Raw genomic sequence first — 22664 nt, 5'->3', positions numbered from 1 at the left:
CATATGTATAATGTGTTACAGTAATGCTCTTTCATATGTATAATGTGTTACAGTGGTGCTCTTTCATATGTATAATGTGTTACAGTAGTTCTCTTTCATATGTATAATGTGTTTCAGTAGTGCTCTTTCATATGTATAATGTGTTACAGTGGTGCTCTTTCATATGTATAATGTGTTACAGTAGTTCTCTTTCATATGTATAATGTGTTACAGTAATGCTCTTTCATATGTATAATGTGTTACAGTAATACTCTTTCATATGTATAATGTGTTACAGTAATGCTCTTTCATATGTATAATGTGTTACAGTAGTGCTCTTTCATATGTATAATGTGTTACAGTAATGCTCTTTCATATGTATAATGTGTTACAGTAGTGCTCTTTCATATGTATAATGTGTTACAGTAGTGCTCTTTCATATGTATAATGTGTTACAGTAATGCTCTTTCATATGTATAATGTGTTACAGTAGTGCTCTTTCATATGTATAATGTGTTACAGTAGTGCTCTTTCATATGTATAATGTGTTACAGTAATGCTCTTTCATATGTATAATGTGTTACAGTAGTGCTCTTTCATATGTATAATGTGTTACAGTAGTGCTCTTTCATATGTATAATGTGTTACAGTAGTGCTCTTTCATATGTATAATGTGTTACAGTAATGCTCTTTCATATGTATAATGTGTTACAGTGGTGCTCTTTCATATGTATAATGTGTTACAGTAGTGCTCTTTCATATGTATAATGTGTTACAGTAATGCTCTTTCATATGTATAATGTGTTACAGTAGTGCTCTTTCATATGTATAATGTGTTACAGTGGTGCTCTTTCATATGTATAATGTGTTACAGTAGTGCTCTTTCATATGTATAATGTGTTACAGTAGTGCTCTTTCATATGTATAATGTGTTACAGTAGTGCTCTTTCATATGTATAATGTGTTACAGTGGTGCTCTTTCATATGTATAATGTGTTTCAGTAGTGCTCTTTCATATGTATAATGTGTTTCAGTAGTTCTCTTTCATATGTATAATGTGTTACAGTAGTGCTCTTTCATATGTATAATGTGTTACAGTAATGCTCTTTCATATGTATAATGTGTTACAGTAGTGCTCTTTCATATGTATAATGTGTTACAGTAATGCTCTTTCATATGTATAATGTGTTACAGTAGTGCTCTTTCATATGTATAATGTGTTACAGTAATGCTCTTTCATATGTATAATGTGTTACAGTAATGCTCTTTCATATGTATAATGTGTTACAGTAGTGCTCTTTCATATGTATAATGTGTTACAGTAGTGCTCTTTCATATGTATAATGTGTTACAGTAGTGCTCTTTCATATGTATAATGTGTTTCAGTAGTGCTCTTTCATATGTATAATGTGTTACAGTAGTGCTCTTTCATATGTATGTGTTTCAGAAGTGCTCTTTCATATGTATAATGTGTTTCAGTAGTTCTCTTTCATATGTATAATGTGTTACAGTAGTGCTCTTTCATATGTATAATGTGTTTCAGTAGTTCTCTTTCATATGTATAATGTGTTTCAGTAGTTCTCTTTCATATATATAATGTCTTACAGTAGTGCTCTTTCATATGTATGTGTTTCAGTAGTGCTCTTTTATATGTATAATGTGTTACAGTAGTGCTCTTTCATATGTATAATGTGTTACAGTAGTTCTCTTTCATATGTATAATGTGTTACAGTAATGCTCTTTCATATGTATAATGTGTTACAGTAGTGCTCTTTCATATGTATAATGTGTTTCAGTAGTTCTCTTTCATATGTATAATGTGTTTCAGTAGTTCTCTTTCATATGTATAATGTGTTACAGTAGTGCTCTTTCATATGTATAATGTGTTTCAGTAGTTCTCTTTCATATGTATAATGTGTTACAGTAGTGCTCTTTCATATGTATGTGTTTCAGTAGTGCTCTTTCATATGTATAATGTGTTACAGTAGTGCTCTTTCATATGTATAATGTGTCACAGTAGTGCTCTTTCATATGTATAATGTGTTACAGTAGTTCTCTTTCATATGTATAATGTGTTACAGTAGTGCTCTTTCATATGTATAATGTGTTACAGTAGTTCTCTTTCATATGTATAATGTGTTACAGTGGTGCTCTTTCATATGTATAATGTGTTACAGTAGTGCTCTTTCATATGTATAATGTGTTTCAGTAGTTCTCTTTCATATGTATAATGTGTTACAGTAATGCTCTTTCATATGTATAATGTGTTACAGTAGTGCTCTTTCATATGTATAATGTGTTACAGTAGTGCTCTTTCATATGTATAATGTGTTACAGTAATTCTCTTTCATATGTATAATGTGTTACAGTAGTGCTCTTTCATATGTATAATGTGTTACAGTAGTTCCCTTTCATATGTATAATGTGTTACAGTAGTGCTCTTTCATATGTATAATGTGTTACAGTAGTGCTCTTTCATATGTATAATGTGTTATAGTAGTGCTCTTTCATATGTATAATGTGTTACAGTAGTGCTCTTTCATATGTATAATGTGTTACAGTAGTGCTCTTTCATATGTATAATGTGTTACAGTGGTGCTCTTTCATATGTATAATGTGTTACAGTAGTGCTCTTTCATATGTATAATGTGTTACAGTAGTGCTCTTTCATATGTATAATGTGTTTCAGTAGTGCTCTTTCATATGTATGTGTTACAGTAGTGCTCTTTCATATGTATAATGTGTTACAGTAGTGCTCTTTCATATGTATAATGTGTTTCAGTAGTGCTCTTTCATATGTATAATGTGTTACAGTAGTGCTCTTTCATATGTATAATGTGTTTCAGTAGTGCTCTTTCATATGTATAATGTGTTACAGTAGTGCTCTTTCATATGTATAATGTGTTACAGTAATGCTCTTTCATATGTATAATGTGTTACAGTAGTGCTCTTTCATATGTATAATGTGTTACAGTAGTGCTCTTTCATATGTATAATGTGTTACAGTGGTGCTCTTTCATATGTATAATGTGTTACAGTAGTGGTCTTTCATATGTATAATGTGTTACAGTAGTGCTCTTTCATATGTATAATGTGTTACAGTAGTTCTCTTTCATATGTATAATGTGTTTCAGTAGTGCTCTTTCATATGTATAATGTGTTACAGTAGTGCTCTTTCATATGTATAATGTGTTACAGTGGTGCTCTTTCATATGTATAATGTGTTTCAGTAGTGCTCTTTCATATGTATAATGTGTTTCAGTAGTTCTCTTTCATATGTATAATGTGTTACAGTAGTGCTCTTTCATATGTATAATGTGTTACAGTAATGCTCTTTCATATGTATAATGTGTTACAGTAGTGCTCTTTCATATGTATAATGTGTTACAGTAATGCTCTTTCATATGTATAATGTGTTACAGTAGTGCTCTTTCATATGTATAATGTGTTACAGTAATGCTCTTTCATATGTATAATGTGTTACAGTAATGCTCTTTCATATGTATAATGTGTTACAGTAGTGCTCTTTCATATGTATAATGTGTTTCAGTAGTGCTCTTTCATATGTATAATGTGTTACAGTAGTGCTCTTTCATATGTATAATGTGTTTCAGTAGTGCTCTTTCATATGTATAATGTGTTACAGTAGTGCTCTTTCATATGTATGTGTTTCAGTAGTGCTCTTTCATATGTATAATGTGTTTCAGTAGTTCTCTTTCATATGTATAATGTGTTACAGTAGTGCTCTTTCATATGTATAATGTGTTTCAGTAGTTCTCTTTCATATGTATAATGTGTTTCAGTAGTTCTCTTTCATATATATAATGTCTTACAGTAGTGCTCTTTCATATGTATGTGTTTCAGTAGTGCTCTTTTATATGTATAATGTGTTACAGTAGTGCTCTTTCATATGTATAATGTGTTACAGTAGTGCTCTTTCATATGTATAATGTGTTACAGTAGTTCTCTTTCATATGTATAATGTGTTACAGTAATGCTCTTTCATATGTATAATGTGTTACAGTAGTGCTCTTTCATATGTATAATGTGTTTCAGTAGTTCTCTTTCATATGTATAATGTGTTTCAGTAGTTCTCTTTCATATGTATAATGTGTTACAGTAGTGCTCTTTCATATGTATAATGTGTTTCAGTAGTTCTCTTTCATATGTATAATGTGTTACAGTAGTGCTCTTTCATATGTATGTGTTTCAGTAGTGCTCTTTCATATGTATAATGTGTTACAGTAGTGGTCTTTCATATGTATAATGTGTCACAGTAGTGCTCTTTCATATGTATAATGTGTTACAGTAGTTCTCTTTCATATGTATAATGTGTTACAGTAGTGCTCTTTCATATGTATAATGTGTTACAGTAGTTCTCTTTCATATGTATAATGTGTTACAGTGGTGCTCTTTCATATGTATAATGTGTTACAGTAGTGCTCTTTCATATGTATAATGTGTTTCAGTAGTTCTCTTTCATATGTATAATGTGTTACAGTAATGCTCTTTCATATGTATAATGTGTTACAGTAGTGCTCTTTCATATGTATAATGTGTTACAGTAGTGCTCTTTCATATGTATAATGTGTTACAGTAATTCTCTTTCATATGTATAATGTGTTACAGTAGTGCTCTTTCATATGTATAATGTGTTACAGTAGTTCCCTTTCATATGTATAATGTGTTACAGTAGTGCTCTTTCATATGTATAATGTGTTACAGTAGTGCTCTTTCATATGTATAATGTGTTATAGTAGTGCTCTTTCATATGTATAATGTGTTACAGTAGTGCTCTTTCATATGTATAATGTGTTACAGTAGTGCTCTTTCATATGTATAATGTGTTACAGTGGTGCTCTTTCATATGTATAATGTGTTACAGTAGTGCTCTTTCATATGTATAATGTGTTACAGTAGTGCTCTTTCATATGTATAATGTGTTACAGTAGTGCTCTTTCATATGTATAATGTGTTTCAGTAGTGCTCTTTCATATGTATGTGTTACAGTAGTGCTCTTTCATATGTATAATGTGTTACAGTAGTGCTCTTTCATATGTATAATGTGTTTCAGTAGTGCTCTTTCATATGTATAATGTGTTACAGTAGTGCTCTTTCATATGTATAATGTGTTTCAGTAGTGCTCTTTCATATGTATAATGTGTTACAGTAGTGCTCTTTCATATGTATAATGTGTTACAGTAATGCTCTTTCATATGTATAATGTGTTACAGTAGTGCTCTTTCATATGTATAATGTGTTACAGTAGTGCTCTTTCATATGTATAATGTGTTACAGTGGTGCTCTTTCATATGTATAATGTGTTACAGTAGTGCTCTTTCATATGTATAATGTGTTACAGTAGTTCTCTTTCATATGTATAATGTGTTTCAGTAGTGCTCTTTCATATGTATAATGTGTTACAGTAGTGCTCTTTCATATGTATAATGTGTTACAGTAATGCTCTTTCATGTGTATAATGTGTTACAGTAGTGCTCTTTCATATGTATAATGTGTTACAGTAGTGCTCTTTCATATGTATAATGTGTTACAGTGGTGCTCTTTCATATGTATAATGTGTTACAGTAGTGCTCTTTCATATGTATAATGTGTTACAGTAATGCTCTTTCATATGTATAATGTGTTACAGTAGTGCTCTTTCATATGTATAATGTGTTACAGTAGTGCTCTTTCATATGTATAATGTGTTACAGTGGTGCTCTTTCATATGTATAATGTGTTACAGTAGTGCTCTTTCATATGTATAATGTGTTACAGTAGTGCTCTTTAATATGTATAATGTGTTTCAGTAGTGCTCTTTCATATGTATGTGTTACAGTAGTGCTCTTTCATATGTATAATGTGTTACAGTAGTGCTCTTTCATATGTATAATGTGTTTCAGTAGTGCTCTTTCATATGTATAATGTGTTACAGTAGTGCTCTTTCATATGTATAATGTGTTACAGTAATGCTCTTTCATATGTATAATGTGTTACAGTAGTGCTCTTTCATATGTATAATGTGTTACAGTAGTGCTCTTTCATATGTATAATGTGTTTCAGTAGTGCTCTTTCATATGTATGTGTTACAGTAGTGCTCTTTCATGTGTATAATGTGTTACAGTAGTGCTCTTTCATATGTATAATGTGTTTCAGTAGTGCTCTTTCATATGTATAATGTGTTACAGTAGTGCTCTTTCATATGTATAATGTGTTACAGTAGTTCTCTTTCATATGTATAATGTGTTTCAGTAGTGCTCTTTCATATGTATAATGTGTTACAGTAGTGCTCTTTCATATGTATAATGTGTTACAGTAATGCTCTTTCATATGTATAATGTGTTACAGTAGTGCTCTTTCATATGTATAATGTGTTACAGTAGTGCTCTTTCATATGTATAATGTGTTACAGTGGTGCTCTTTCATATGTATAATGTGTTACAGTAGTGCTCTTTCATATGTATAATGTGTTACAGTAATGCTCTTTCATATGTATAATGTGTTACAGTAGTGCTCTTTCATATGTATAATGTGTTACAGTAGTGCTCTTTCATATGTATAATGTGTTACAGTAGTGCTCTTTCATATGTATAATGTGTTACAGTGGTGCTCTTTCATATGTATAATATGTTACAGTAATGCTCTTTCATATGTATAATGTGTTACAGTAGTGCTCTTTCATATGTATAATGTGTTACAGTAATGCTCTTTCATATGTATAATGTGTTACAGTAGTGCTCTTTCATATGTATAATGTGTTACAGTAGTGCTCTTTCATATGTATAATGTGTTACAGTAGTTCTCTTTCATATGTATAATGTGTTACAGTAGTGCTCTTTCATATGTATAATGTGTTACAGTAATGCTCTTTCATATGTATAATGTGTTACAGTGGTGCTCTTTCATATGTATAATGTGTTACAGTAGTGCTCTTTCATATGTATAATGTGTTACAGTAATGCTCTTTCATATGTATAATGTGTTACAGTAATGCTCTTTCATATGTATAATGTGTTACAGTAGTGCTCTTTCATATGTATAATGTGTTACAGTAATGCTCTTTCATATGTATAATGTGTTACAGTAATGCTCTTTCATATGTATAATGTGTTACAGTAGTGCTCTTTCATATGTATAATGTGTTACAGTAGTGCTCTTTCATATGTATAATGTGTTACAGTTGTGCTCTTTCATATGTATAATGTGTTACAGTAGTGCTCTTTCATATGTATAATGTGTTACAGTAATGCTCTTTCATATGTATAATGTGTTACAGTAATGCTCTTTCATATGTATAATGTGTTACAGTAGTGCTCTTTCATATGTATAATGTGTTACAGTAATGCTCTTTCATATGTATAATGTGTTACAGTAATGCTCTTTCATATGTATAATGTGTTACAGTAGTGCTCTTTCATATGTATAATGTGTTACAGTTGTGCTCTTTCATATGTATAATGTGTTACAGTAGTGCTCTTTCATATGTATAATGTGTTACAGTAATGCTCTTTCATATGTATAATGTGTTACAGTAGTGCTCTTTCATATGTATAATGTGTTACAGTAGTGCTCTTTCATATGTATAATGTGTTACAGTAGTGCTCTTTCATATGTATAATGTGTTTCAGTAGTGCTCTTTCATATGTATAATGTGTTACAGTAGTGCTCTTTCATATGTATAATGTGTTACAGTAGTGCTCTTTCATATGTATAATGTGTTACAGTAATGCTCTTTCATATGTATAATGTGTTACAGTAGTGCTCTTTCATATGTATAATGTGTTACAGTAATGCTCTTTCATATGTATAATGTGTTACAGTAGTGCTCTTTCATATGTATAATGTGTTACAGTAGTGCTCTTTCATATGTATAATGTGTTACAGTGGTGCTCTTTCATATGTATAATGTGTTACAGTAGTGCTCTTTCATATCTATAATGTGTTACAGTAATGCTCTTTCATATGTATAATGTGTTACAGTAGTGCTCTTTCATATGTATAATGTGTTACAGTGGTGCTCTTTCATATGTATAATGTGTTACAGTAATGCTCTTTCATATGTATAATGTGTTACAGTAGTGCTCTTTCATATGTATAATGTGTTACAGTAGTGCTCTTTCATATGTATAATGTGTTACAGTAGTGCTCTTTCATATGTATAATGTGTTACAGTAGTGCTCTTTCATATGTATAATGTGTTACAGTAATGCTCTTTCATATGTATAATGTGTTACAGTAGTGCTCTTTCATATGTATAATGTGTTACAGTAATGCTCTTTCATATGTATAATGTGTTACAGTGGTGCTCTTTCATATGTATAATGTGTTACAGTAATGCTCTTTCATATGTATAATGTGTTACAGTAATGCTCTTTCATATGTATAATGTGTTACAGTAGTGCTCTTTCATATGTATAATGTGTTACAGTAATACTCTTTCATATGTATAATGTGTTACAGTAGTGCTCTTTCATATGTATAATGTGTTACAGTAATACTCTTTCATATGTATAATGTGTTACAGTAGTGCTCTTTCATATGTATAATGTGTTACAGTAATGCTCTTTCATATGTATAATGTGTTACAGTAGTGCTCTTTCATATGTATAATGTGTTACAGTAATACTCTTTCATATGTATAATGTGTTACAGTAGTGCTCTTTCATATGTATAATGTGTTACAGTAATGCTCTTTCATATGTATAATGTGTTACAGTAATACTCTTTCATATGTATAATGTGTTACAGTAGTGCTCTTTCATATGTATAATGTGTTACAGTAATACTCTTTCATATGTATAATGTGTTACAGTAGTGCTCTTTCATATGTATAATGTGTTACAGTAGTGCTCTTTCATATGTATAATGTGTTACAGTGGTGCTCTTTCATATGTATAATGTGTTACAGTAATACTCTTTCATATGTATAATGTGTTACAGTAGTGCTCTTTCATATGTATAATGTGTTACAGTAATGCTCTTTCATATGTATAATGTGTTACAGTGGTGCTCTTTCATATGTATAATGTGTTACAGTAGTGCTCTTTCATATGTATAATGTGTTACAGTAATACTCTTTCATATGTATAATGTGTTACAGTAGTGCTCTTTCATATGTATAATGTGTTACAGTAATGCTCTTTCATATGTTTAATGTGTTACAGTAATGCTCTTTCATATGTATAATGTGTTACAGTAATGCTCTTTCATATGTATAATGTGTTACAGTAGTGCTCTTTCATATGTATAATGTGTTACAGTAGTGCTCTTTCATATGTATAATGTGTTACAGTAATGCTCTTTCATATGTATAATGTGTTACAGTAATGCTCTTTCATATGTATAATGTGTTACAGTAATGCTCTTTCATATGTATAATGTGTTACAGTTGATGTCTCTCCCTTTCCACTTTTGAAAATTTAAATTTTTTATTTTAAACGCCTAATCATCATGCACGTTGCATTTTCTTATTTTCTTTATATCGTTAAAAACTAAATACAGAGCATATGGATTATCCATAATTTTAAATTAATACATTGATTTGTGTTTATTAGAACAGTTTAATATCGTCCGCTTGCTGAGTGGGGTAAATGTTTATTTGTACTGGGTCTGTAGACATTTGCCTGTCAGGTTGGTTCTTTGGTTCACTTGACTAATTATCCGAGTAGTATGGTAAATAGTAACTACTTTATAGGACATGAATTCCGTGTTCCAATTCAGTTTTTTTTTTTATAACATTTAGGTCGTCCTCAAACCAAAACAAATCATCCGATGGACTTTGCGTATAATAACATTTCAAAATAACTTTTAAAAGCAGTCAGTCAAATCTATCGGTATCTTCAGGCATGTGTAAGAGACAATTAGAGAAAGCTTTATTTTATATAGAAACTTAGCTTTACATAAAAAAACTAAAGTTTGTTATTATGTAACGATATCTAAAGGCCGCATAAAAGCACCCTGTCCGGTACTTGATGGGTTAAGTCCAAATAGTGGGTGTGTTTCTAGCCCCGCCTCCCAGTGACGCATCAATCCCCGTGTATAAGTAGAAGCTCCTATAGCGCTAGGACGTTGAATTGGCGTTGTGCATCGTGGGACAGCTGAGCCTAGTAAGGTACTAAGCGCAGCGTTCAGCAGCAGGATCCTAGTGCTTTTTCTTAGCACCGTGGTCTGTGATAAATTATAGAAATGGAAGTTTCACATGTGATATTCACGTCGTCATGCCCCCTCCCCATCGTACACTAGCAGACTTCTCGCACGATGCATCACTTTTAGAAAGGGCCACGTATTCCTAACCAGACATCTGTCATTTTTCACAAAGGGTTAACGATGTTTTCGAACACAGGGAAAAGTGTCATCTCTGCAAACATCTCAAAACACAATATATTTTTACCTATACGGAGCGGATGGGTTATTTGTGCTTATGGCTAGTTACTGAATTATTTGTAGACAAGTGCTGCCTAGGATTGACTGGCAACTTCTAACTAGATAGCCAATCAGATCATAACAAGCCATGGTACTCTGGTTCTGCCCATATATTTTAAAGTTGGTTACATAACAAATAGATCCCTTGTGTTGAAATGAAATTGTCCGGGTAAGATGCCTAGGGGTAGTAGTATTTTCCTTCATTGCTGTTAAATGGTTTAACTGTATGTAAAGGAAAACAGGGGAATGCTGGTAATTAAAGGAAGCAGGGGGTGCAGGTATTGTCACCGTGTCTATACTATATACCTATATTTATTTAAAAAAAAAAAAATCTTTGAGCCACACTGACGTGTTTTGTTAGTGGTAAAAATTGGAGCAATATTTTGTGGTTTATAAGCCATGTTCTCCTCTTTGAGACCAGCTTTGTAGCAGCCCTGCAAGTGCATTATCACAAACCGAAACATTGTTTCAAGCATTCCTAACTAGCATTTATAAACTTGTGCCTGAGTGAAAGTCTGTGAGGTGGATGGGGCTTTAAAACCCCAATATACCACTGTTCCACCTTTTTGTCCTTGGAGACACTGAGAGATACTAATTATTGTTCACGTCCCTCAACTGAACCTGTATAGATTTTGAACTGTACTACTTGGTTGTAAAATGCATACGATTACCCCCCCCCCCCCCACACACTTGAAAGGATATGAAACCCAGGATGTTTTTCATGATTTAGGTAGAGAATACAATTTTAAACAGCCTTCCAATTTACTACTAACTAATTTGCTTAATGTTTGGTATCCTTTGTTGAAGAAGCAGCATTGCACTACTGGGAGCAAGCTGGGAGCCAATAACATGAGGCATATAATTGCAGCCACCAATCAGCAGCTCCAGAGTGTACCCAGGTATTTCCAATAAAGGATATCAAGAGAACAAAACAAATTGGAGAAAATAAGTACATTGAAAAGTTGTTTACAAACACATGCTCTATCTGAATCATGAAAGAAAGACTTGGGTTTCATGTCCCTTTAAGAGTTAATAATTTTTTGTCTGTTGCAAGTGGAAGGTTGCAGTGTGTGCAAGGCACTGATTATCCTTTGCAAATATCTAGAGTGGTTCTCAAAATTAGGTTATGTAAAACAATGTGGTGTATTTATCTTTGTTCTGGCATTAATGAAGCAGCCACTGTATTTGGGTAGAAAACATTTTTTTTTTCTTTCGTGATTCAGATAGAGCTTGCAATTTTAAGCAGCTTTCTAATTTACTCCTTTTATCAATTTTTCTTCTCTTTCTATCTTTATTTAAAAAAGAAAGTCCAGAACCTGGACAGCACTTGTTTATTGGTGGATTAATTTATCCACCAATCAACAAGAACAACCCAGGTTGTTCACCAAAAATGGGCTGGCATCTAAACTTACATTCTTGCTTTTCAAATAAAGATACTAAGGGAATGAAGAACATTTGCTAATAGGAATAAATTAGAAAGTTGCTTAAAATTGCATGCTCTATCTGAATCACAAAATAAATTTTTTTAGTTGTGTCCCTTTAAGAAACGTTTAAAGGACCATTATAGTGGAAAAAATTATATGCTTTAATTCATTAGGGAATATCATTTTTAAACTAGTGACTATGCAACGCTGTGTGTGTGTTCAACCTTCCCAAATTAAACACAAAGTAGAAGTACTGCCTGGGACACACAGAGCACTGCTAGTCCCAAACAGAAACTGCCACTGATCCAATCAACAGGGCTAGTTACACAGTTGGGTTGACTCATGCTCTGCAGGTCCCGAGCAGTATTTCTAGTATGTGTTTATTCCTTTTTGCCATGAGTTGAAAGGACGCTAGTCTTTAAATTACATGCAAAATAGAACTAATTAGAGTGTACGTTTTCTACTATAATGCCCCTTTAAATGATCATTTACACTTTGTTCTATTTCTATCCTTTGTTGACACGCATACCTAGGTAAGTTTAGGAGTAGTAATGCACTACTGTCAGCTGGTGATTGGTGGTTCAGCTAGTTCTCAGTCGTGCATTACTGCTCTGGAGTTTGCAGGACTACACAGCTGTGTGCAAACAGTGCAATAATGACATTTAATTATCAAGGCATTTTCATTTTTAAAGGAACAGTAAAGTCAAACCTTTGCTTTCATGATTCAGACAGTGCATGTGATATTAAAGGGACATGAAACCCCAAATGTTTGTTTCATGATTCAGACAGTGCATACACTCTAAAAATCCTGAATTATTTTTTGGTGGTTTTATGTTACTTTAAAAAAAAAAAAAAAACTTTTTAATTTACTTATTTTATCTAATTGTCTTTGTTCTCTTGGTAGCTTTTGTTAAATAGCATACCTAGGTCGGCTCAAGATCAGCAATGTACTACTGAGAGCTAGAAGCTGATATGTCTCTTGTCATTGTCTCACACAGTGTGTTCCGCTAGCTCCCTGTAGTGCATTGCTGTTCTTTCATCAAAAGATACAAAGAGAATAAAGAATACATTTGAAAGTTCTTAAAAATTCTATGCTCTGTCTGTATCATGAAAGGGGAAATTGAGTTTCATGTCCTTGTTAATACCGAATATTATAACCAAATAAAATATTTCAATTTACGCAAACAAAATAAAATTGTTTGCCTTGATATCATAACAAAACGAAGTGGCCTTGAAATTTGTATAGACATTCTACTAGTAAAGTCAACCAGGTTTATTGCTTATTTACCAGCGCAGAATTTCTATGGACTAAAGTGAATAGAAATATTAAAGGATCACTAAACATAGAGTTGCACAATCAATACATGTAGAATAAAGAGACAATTCAAAATCATTTAGTAGTAGATTTATTTATTTTTTCTTCTAACAAATGTCACTTAGTTTCCTTCCTAATGCATCATGTGACAGCCATCAGCTAGTTGATGTTGTTGTTGTTATTATTATTATTATTATTATTATTATTATTCTATCCAATAGCTTAGACTCCAGTATAGAAACGTTCAGTATAGGTGGGGGATACCACAGGCTAAATAGGCTATTTCAAATGCCGAACTAAAGGTAAAGGAGTAAATTGTAAACAATTTAATACTCTAGCAACTAAAATGGATCATTGGAAACAATTTAAAGGGGAGAACATTTTTGGGTAAACTGTCCCTTTAATCTCGCGGTGAGTGACAGGTGAGAGAGATTTTATATCTGAATTAGCTGGTTGTGCCCAGCCATAATTAAATTGCGATACCTAACTATGAGGAAGATTACAAGTTGCGTGGCAAATCATTTGCGAAAACACTGCACGCGTTAAGGTTTTTTCTCATTTGGGGTTGCGCATGTATTACATGTTGCAAAATAACTTATTTTGCTCACGTGTTAAGCCGTGTAATGTAAACTGCAGAATCGTGTGCACGTTCACGTATTCCCTATAGAGGTCAACGTAGAAGACAAATAGGAAACCCCCCACAAAAACCCTAATATGTTGCGGAAAACCCATGACATATTCTACTGGAAAAGTGTACATGAAAATTCAAATATTTCATATTGCGAAAATGTTTTCGTAACGGAATATGTTCTATTTATTTATAAATAAACATTTCTCTATGTATTTGATATTTGGACTAATATATCTATAGCGAGATGTGTATGCATATATATTCTATATACACTAAAATATAATCTATCCGACGGCGCTAACTTCCAGGACCAAAGCTCCTATAACAATTGGGTCTCTAGATACCCAAAGAGGAAGACAAATAAATTGGATGTGTTAGGAGCACCTAAAGAAGGCCAGGTCCAAATAAGAATACTAACTAAAAATACTTAGAATTCACAAATCTAGAATCCTTAAATTTCCCAAATTTAATATCACATATAATAACAAATGATCACAAATTTATCACATATAATATCGGATGATCAATAACATATATTAAAAAAGCATAAAAGTACATGGATCCATAGTACTTAATAAAAACAATATAACAATTGCAATGATAAAAAATGGTATAAAAATATAATGGTATAAGAGAATAAAAACAATACGTTCAGGATAATACACGTGTATTAGCTCCTTGGGGGTCAGGGCACATATACAAGGTGAAGGATAAATAATGTGTGCAATATCTAGTGATATTTGAAATGGTGTATTAAACAAAATTAACAGTGTTGTTATAAACAAAAATATATGAAATTATATAAAAATATCAGTGTTAAAAATGTGGATATAAACCAATTAAAATTATATTAAAAGTCCAGTGAAAAATTATATTAAAAGTCCAGTGAAAAATATATTGAAAGTCCAGTGAAAAAATATGAGTCTTGAAAAAGGCCCTATTGATGGGCCGAAACGCGTTGGCATATATGGTGAGCTATATTCCTAATACTGTAAGTTTATTTTAAACATTACTGCTCTATGTTGTATTTCTTCTTTTTTTCACAGGGATTGGATTTTTTATTATATGGAGTTTATTGCAAATATATATTTTTGATATCCAGCTATCACTTATTGATTGACTTTCTGATTGCACTATATTTTTGTTTTCAATATTGGAGTTCTCACTATTGGATCACTTCTTACTTATTGGCATTATCTATTTGGATCAACTCATATTTTTGGATTATATTTTTTGGATTGTTATTTGGATCACAAGGATTTTTTGATTACCTTAATAACTTACATTATATATTTTTTCCACAGGACCTTTAGTATACTGTATATATAATTTTTCACTGGACTTTTAATATATTTTTAATTGGTTTATATCCACATTTTTAACACTGATATTTTTATATACTTTCATATATTTTTGTTTATAACAACACTGTTAATTTTGTTTAATACACCATTTCAAATATCACTAGATATTGCACACATTATTTATCCTTCACCTTGTATATGTGCCCTGACCCCCCAGGAGCTAATACACGTGTATTATCCTGAACGTATTGTTTTTATTCTCCTATACCATTATATTTTTATACCATTTTTTTTATCATTGCAATTGTTATATTGTTTTTATTAAGTACTATGGATCCATGTACTTTTATGCTTTTTTAATATATGTTATTGATCATCCGATATATGTGATAAATTTGTGATCATTTGTTATTATATGTGATATTAAATTTGTGAAATTTAAGGATTCTAGATTTGTGAATTCTAAGTATTTTTAGTTAGTATTCTTATTTGGACCTGGCTTTCTTTAGGCGCTCCTAACACATCCAATTTATTTATATTCTATATACAGTATATCTATAAAGTATGTATATCTATCTCTAGAGATCTTGAGATCTATATACAAATACATCTGAGATATTGTTTAATGTGCATAAGATTGCAAGTAAAATATTTTCATTATCTCCATACATGTACATCCTTATCTCTCTATGTATATGAATGTAAAATCCCTGCGTCTGCTTTTTTTTCTTTCTAACACCCGAGATCTCATATCTTTGAGCCCTTATAACTTTTTGTGTGCAATATTTTTTTTAAATTATTAGACAGGGTTAATGAGTGTAAGTGTACTTTGTAATGTATTTTTGAAGTGTTTTATGATACTTTTTTGACGCGGAAAAGCATTAACTACAGCTCTTTGAGTGCGGAAAGGATTGTTGCATAAAAGGCGTATGTGTGTATGTAATCGCGATTTTTCAAGTCTTGTAATATCTGCGCAATGGAAATTGATTTAAAAAAAGACCACATTGCGTGCGGAAGATTCATAACGCATTATTTGTAATCTTGCTGAATGTTAGGTATTCGAAACATGTTAAGGGGAAACCAATTTTACAGTACACTGTCCCTTTTAAATTACAAGAAAGAGATCTGAATGCTATGCAAGCAGATCTGCTACGTTTTTTTGAAAGGTGATAGGAGGGCGAGAATAGTATCAGAACTACTGAAGCAACATAGGCAGGTGGGTGGGGGTACCAAACCTTGTGGAATATTATCAAGCTTCCAGGCTGGCCCAGACTACCATTGTGGGGAAAAAACTTAAAGGGACACTGAACCCAAATTTTGTCTTTCGTGATTCAGATAGAGCATGCAATTTTAAGCTACTTTCTAATTTACTGCAATTTTTCTTCATTCTCTTGCTATCTTTATTTGAAAAATAAGGCATCTAGGCTTTTTTTGGTTCAGACTCTGGACAGCACTTTTTATTGGTGGATGAATTTATCCACCAATCAACAAGAACAACCCAGGTTGTTCACCAAAAATGGGCCGGCATCTAAACTTACATTCTTGCCTTTCAAATAAAGATACCAAGAGAATGAAGAAACATTTCTAATAGGAGTAAATTAGAAAGTTGCTTAAAATTTCATGCTCTATCTGAATCATGATAGAAAAAAATTTGGGTTCAGTGTCCCTTTAAGGGATATTACATGGCCGATAAAAGAGGCGGAAATTGCTGGTTGTGATAGTCCAGCCGATATACTATGGGACCCCACTCTAACAACAAATTCACTAACATATAGATCCCCAGTGACGTTGGAGACAATTCGTATGTGGAATAGGATAACCCAAAAATTGAAATTATGCTCATCTCAATCTTTACTATTACCCATTAAATTTTTAATACCCCTAGAACTTAGAAAGATAGTCGGAAATGGGAAAATAAGGGTCTATATAGGGTAGCGGACTTCTTAAATAAAACTTGAGTGCTTTCTTTCAACCAGATCCGAGACAAAATCCAACCGTATAAATTGCATTGGTTTCTGTACTTGCAGATATCAGTTATCACTAAATACCTAGCAAATAGACCTGACCAACCACCCACTACCTTGGAAAGACTCTGTAGTGCAACTTCATAAACAGTTGTAGATAGCACCCACTATCTGACGAAGTACCTGCAAATACCTGGTGGTGGTGGGGGGGGGGTTATAGTTTAATGTTTGTGCGTTATTCTTGTTACCGTTTTACATGGGCTGTCGGACATCTTGGAATGAACAGTAAATATGTTCAATTGTAACACGGGAGGTTATGATCCTTGATACCTGCCATTGCAACTTCCTCTGACATGAAGCAATAAAAAGAGGGGGATTTAATTGTTTAACACATTGTACCTAAGGATAAAAGGGGAAACATATCAGTTGTGATTAATTAACAAGGAAAAGGAGTCCCGATCAGAGTGTAGTGGTAGGAAGGGGAGATGCTCAGTGAATCACCGTCAACCCCGGAACTAGTTACACAGCACTTAGTACTACATAACAACTTTGAGATGTTGATATATTTATTGTAAGGGTACCAGTGAATGTTAAGAACGGTTTGGGTTTCAACTTGTCTGTACAACTTAACCTTTATGCCAGGATATGTTTATGACTGTAAAATCATAAAAATCATTTCAATGAAATTACAGGAAAGTATATTACGAAGTTGTTTTACAATGCATAATTAAGAATTTTATCTTATACTGTCCCTTTTAAAGGGATAGTAAACCCAAAAAAATTATTTTATGATTCAGAACATACAATGTTTAACAACTTTCCAATTTACTTCAATCAAACTTGCTTCATTCTTTTGTTATCCATTGCTGAAGAAACAGCATTGCACTACTGGCAGCAAGCTAAACACATCTAGTCGGCCAATCACAACAGACAAATGTGTGCAGGCACCAGTTAGAAGCAGCTCCCACTGTTGTATATCTGCATATTCTTTTTTTTCAACAAGGGATACTAAGAACGAAGCACATTTGAAAATAGAAGTTAATTTAAAAGTGTCTTGAAATTACATGCTCTGATTCATGCAAGTTTAATTTTGACTTTTCTATCCCTTTAAGTGTGTCCTGTTGGGATGTAAAATATAAATGACATTGATATGTTGAGTGTACAGTTCCCTGAATAAGATTAAACTATACAATCTTTGTTTACTTTTATAGCTTACATAAATTAGAGCTGCAACAACTAATCGTCATAATCGATTATGAAAATAGTTGTCAACGAATCTCATAATCGATTAGTTGGTTTGCAATTAGTTGGTCTGTGCACAACACCAGCTGCTTCACTCCAATGAGCTCCTGCATATGGTTTTGTGTTTTATGGTTATGTCCTTAGCCTAAAGGACGTCTACAGACAGTATATGTTTACAACTACTCCTGGCTTATGTGCAACCCAGCTATAATAGTCGTCATTTGGATTGTTTATATTAAATCAGGTGATTTGGAACTATGCTTTTCATGATATAGTGCCGAGCTTGTTTACACCTTGCCCCTAGATTGATGGGAGTTATTTAAATTGATGTGCACTATTATCTGTTTGCACAATTATTAGCGTATTGCTTGCTATTGCTGATTATATGTACTGTATAAATAAATGTGTAAGGCTTTGTCCTGTTATTGATATACAGTCCTTAGCGCTTTTGATTTTGTTTTTTATTGTTTTCTTTTTATATTTTTAATAAATTGTGATATGTACCAGATTCAACCTTTATAAGTATATATCCGTTATTTTTAGAGCGGACTAGATATTTCCCAGAACCTTATAGCTGGTCATTTACCATTGCATATAGATATTCAAGATATTTGTATGTTAGAATGAAGTCAAGGGTTACTTTATTGAGAAGCCCCTTGCCAAGGTAGAAAACACTTAGCATTGGTGAAGAGCTAACAAAGATAAATATCCAACTTTGGTGAAATTGGCAAAACCCTACTTATACACCTCAACAGCCTTTTCTCTGCTGCAGGAAATATAGCTGCAAACAGAGAACCAGCCTTAGCCAGAAGCATGTGGACATGTTGAGATTTTTGCATTTCAATGCAAAGTTTCTGAAAGAGTGAATAACAGAATGTTATTAACAGGGATAGTCTAACTCTTTTAGTTCTACCTCTTTTCAAACAGTTTGTGGTTTGGTTTTGTTTAATTATAAAACTGTGCTCTGCTGCATAAAAATTGAAGAAACAGTTGTGTTAATGTAAAGTTTTAGTCTCAAGTTTATATTTGTAACACTCAGTATGTGGATTTTATTTAAAACATAGAAAACTATTATTGATTCTCTTTTTATCCGATTAGTCGATTAATCGAAAAAATAATTGGCCGATTAATCGATTATGAAAATAATCGTTAGTTGCAGCCCTACTTACATTTTATAAGGCAGCTGTCACATTTTTTTTTGTTTGAAATGGAAATGGAGTTGTGAACTTGTTATCTTATGTAAAATAGCTTCTTATCAATCCCTTATTCCAGGCTACTGCTAATTTGCAAGCTGGTTGCCATCTGTGTGCGGTTGGAAGCACTTCCTGTTTTCACCTATCAAGCGGAGTATATATTGTCTGTCCATCTACAAAACTTATTAAAGGGACAGTGTACACCACTGATGTTCCCCATGCGATCTGCACCACGTTGTACTTAGAAGTTAGAAGCCTATATAGGATTAAAAAAAAAATGATTTTTTTTTTTCTTTTTCTGTGGGTCTTACAATTGGCAATAGCCGCTAAACTCCTCCTTCCATCTCCATGCAGTGTTTTTTTTTTTTTTTTTTAGTTTGTACATTTGTGCTTGTTAGATCGATGATGTATTGTGTAAATCATTGGACATGCGCAGTACGTGCTTTTGCAAAGTGGAAGGGCAGGGGAATTCTAATAGTAACAGACCCTGCAACTTCCTGCTTATATCAGCTATGAAGCATGCATGTTTGTGTTTTTCATTGGAGCAGCAGCATAAAGGGACATTATACCAGACATTTTCTCCCTTTTTAATGTAGTCCCAATGTTAAAACCATCACCTATACTAACATATGAATACTGCAGTATTCTCTATAGAAAAGTATTGTAAGCAAGAAGCAGAAATAAGCTTCCCATTGGGAAGTTGTTCCCAACACTTTTAATACAAGTCTCTTATCAGATACTTTCATGAGTACATTATCCCTTTTACTATTTAAAAATGACTTGTTATACCAGCCGCAAAGCTTTAAATGTATTAGCAATTGCACATTTAGGTTTATTCTAGCACTTGAAAGAGGCTGCTCCTAGGTGGTAACTTGCCATACAACAAGCTACTGAGCGGTTATTTATTCCTGGTAGAACGCCTCTCTCTACGAAAGTTTTCAGTACCTAAGTAATTTTTGTGTCTATATATGTGTTATACAAATATAAAGGAGGGCTTTGTGTGTGTGTGTGTGTGTGTGTATATATATATATATATATATATATATATATATATATATATATATATATATATATATATATATATATATATATATATATATATATATATATATGAGAGAGAGAGAGAGAGAGAGAGAGCGAAGTCTTCCTGGTTTCAGTGAGTGTTAAATGCTATTTCAAATACAAAAATAAACATAAATGTGTAACTTCCCATACATATATTATCCTGCAGCTGGTATAACAAGTCCTTAGAAACACATTAAAGTGCCAAAACAGGTTGAGATCTGTGCATATCCTAAAATGGCTAAGTAAAAATAGTTTGCATTAAAAAAATCTTTTTTTACATTTTCAAAAATAAGCACAATTGCTTACATAGCCATGCTGTCTGGACTAGTCTGATCCACCCCTCATCAGTGTTTAGCATCAGAAACACAGGCATTGTATTTCAACTGAGTTCACAGCAGCTTATTTGCTTCTAGGCATGCTCAAGCAGATAATAAGTGTTAAAGTCTTGCATTCTACCAAACAAAGGTGGATATAGATACAGCCATAGAAGGAATTGTGTGGGGGGGAGTTAGAGCTGTACAATTCGGAAACTTAAAAGAAAGGGTTAATGGCGAGACACTGCAGTATAAATTTGCAGGTAAAGTTATTAAAGTACATACACGTATTATATTTTCTCTTTCCCAACTTGTTTATGTCCCTTTAAGGGAAACCAATTTTACAGTACGCTGTCAGTTTTACTAGCAGTGAGTTTTTCTTATCATACTACATTTGTTCAGCATTTGGAGACTATTTGCACATCCGTTAATCATTACATGCATATGGTTTGAGTTGTGCTCATGTTTATCTGTAAATACCAAATGTCATGTTTAGAAAAAAGATAAAATCTTCCAGAGTTTAAAGGGACAGTGTACTGTAATTGTTTCTACTCTTTAACCCCTTAATGACCACAATGTACCCTGTATGTCACTGGTCGTTAAGGGTTTTTTTCGGGCATAATAGCACAAGTCTAGCAAGAACACGCTATTAATGCCCTCCCTCCAGCAGGCTTTGTGGAATAGAGCAGTCTCAACGCTGGTGGAAAGACCACGCTATAAAACAATCAAGTCCCAAAAAAAGGCCAGTGACATACAGGGTACGTCGCTGGTCCTTAAGGGGTTAATGGGACGATAAACACCTTGTACTTACAAGGCATTTCTGTTGTGTTGCTATAGAATAACATCAGCCAAGTCTTAACCCCTTAACGACGCATGTCGTAAAGGGTACGTCTTACACAAACTGGTCTTTAAACTGGTCTGTACGTCGTCAGGGGTTTCAAGCGGCTGGAAGCGATCCTGATTGCTTCCAGTCGCTTTCAAGGTTTTGCAGTGATGCCTCGATTATTGAGTCATCACTGCAGTGATGGTGCCAACCGTTGGTGGGTGGGAGCCATTGCGGGTGGGCGGCCCATCGCTGGGGAGCTTCCTTCCGGCCAGCTGCTCTGCATGCCGGGAGCTCTCGGGAGGTGAGGGGCGTGCACCCGCAATCTAGGGCATTTGCTGGAAAAAAAATTGCTGTGAGAGGGTGGTGGGTGCAGAGGGGGGTAGGGTATGGAGGGGGGCAGCTACACTACAGAAAAAGTCATCAGATCAGGGGGTGGGATGTGTCAGGCTGATCTCTACACTAAAGCTAAAATTAACCCTTCAAGCTCCCTACAAGCTACCTAATTAACCCAGTCACTGCTGGGCATAATAAGTTTGGTGCGCAGCAGCATTTAGCGGCCTTCTAATTGCCAAAAAGCAATGCCAAAGCCATATAAGTCTGCTATTTCTGAACAAAGGGGATCCCAGAGAAGCATTTACAACCATGTGTGCCATAATTGCACAAGCTGTTTGAAAATAATTTCAGTGAGAAACCTAATTGTGAAAGTTTGTGAAAAAATGAACTTTTTTTTTTTTTATTTTTTTTTTATTTGATCGCATTTGGCGGTGAAATGGTGGCATGAAATATACCAAAATGGGCCTAGATCAATACTTTGGGTTGTCTACTAAAAAAAAAAATGTACATGTCAAGGGATATTCAGGGATTCCTGACAGATATCAGTGTTCCAATGTAACTATCGCTAATTTTGAAAAAGAAAATGGTTTGGAAATAGCAAAGTGCTACTTGTATTTATGGCCCTATAACTTGCAAAGAACATGTAAACATT

The 22664-nt window shown here is 33.2% G+C and overlaps 1 protein-coding gene across 2 annotated transcripts in view; it reads left to right on the top strand.

Annotated features, from left to right (window-relative positions):
* The window catches only part of SUOX (sulfite oxidase), a 149436-nt gene that overhangs the window by 41555 nt on the left and 85217 nt on the right, over positions 1 to 22664 (top strand). The window contains exon 1 of one of the 2 annotated variants that reach the window (XM_053708116.1): positions 10010 to 10090. The exons of the other annotated variant lie outside the window; for it this stretch is intronic. The gene's annotated coding sequence lies outside the window, so the exon portion shown is untranslated. Of the gene's footprint in view, positions 1 to 10009; positions 10091 to 22664 lie in introns of those variants that run through there. 2 annotated transcript variants of the gene reach the window in all.

Source organism: Bombina bombina, chromosome 3 (genome assembly GCF_027579735.1).
Source record: "Bombina bombina isolate aBomBom1 chromosome 3, aBomBom1.pri, whole genome shotgun sequence".
NCBI lineage: Eukaryota > Metazoa > Chordata > Amphibia > Anura > Bombinatoridae > Bombina > Bombina bombina.
This window is presented reverse-complemented; position numbering and strand designations above follow the sequence as displayed.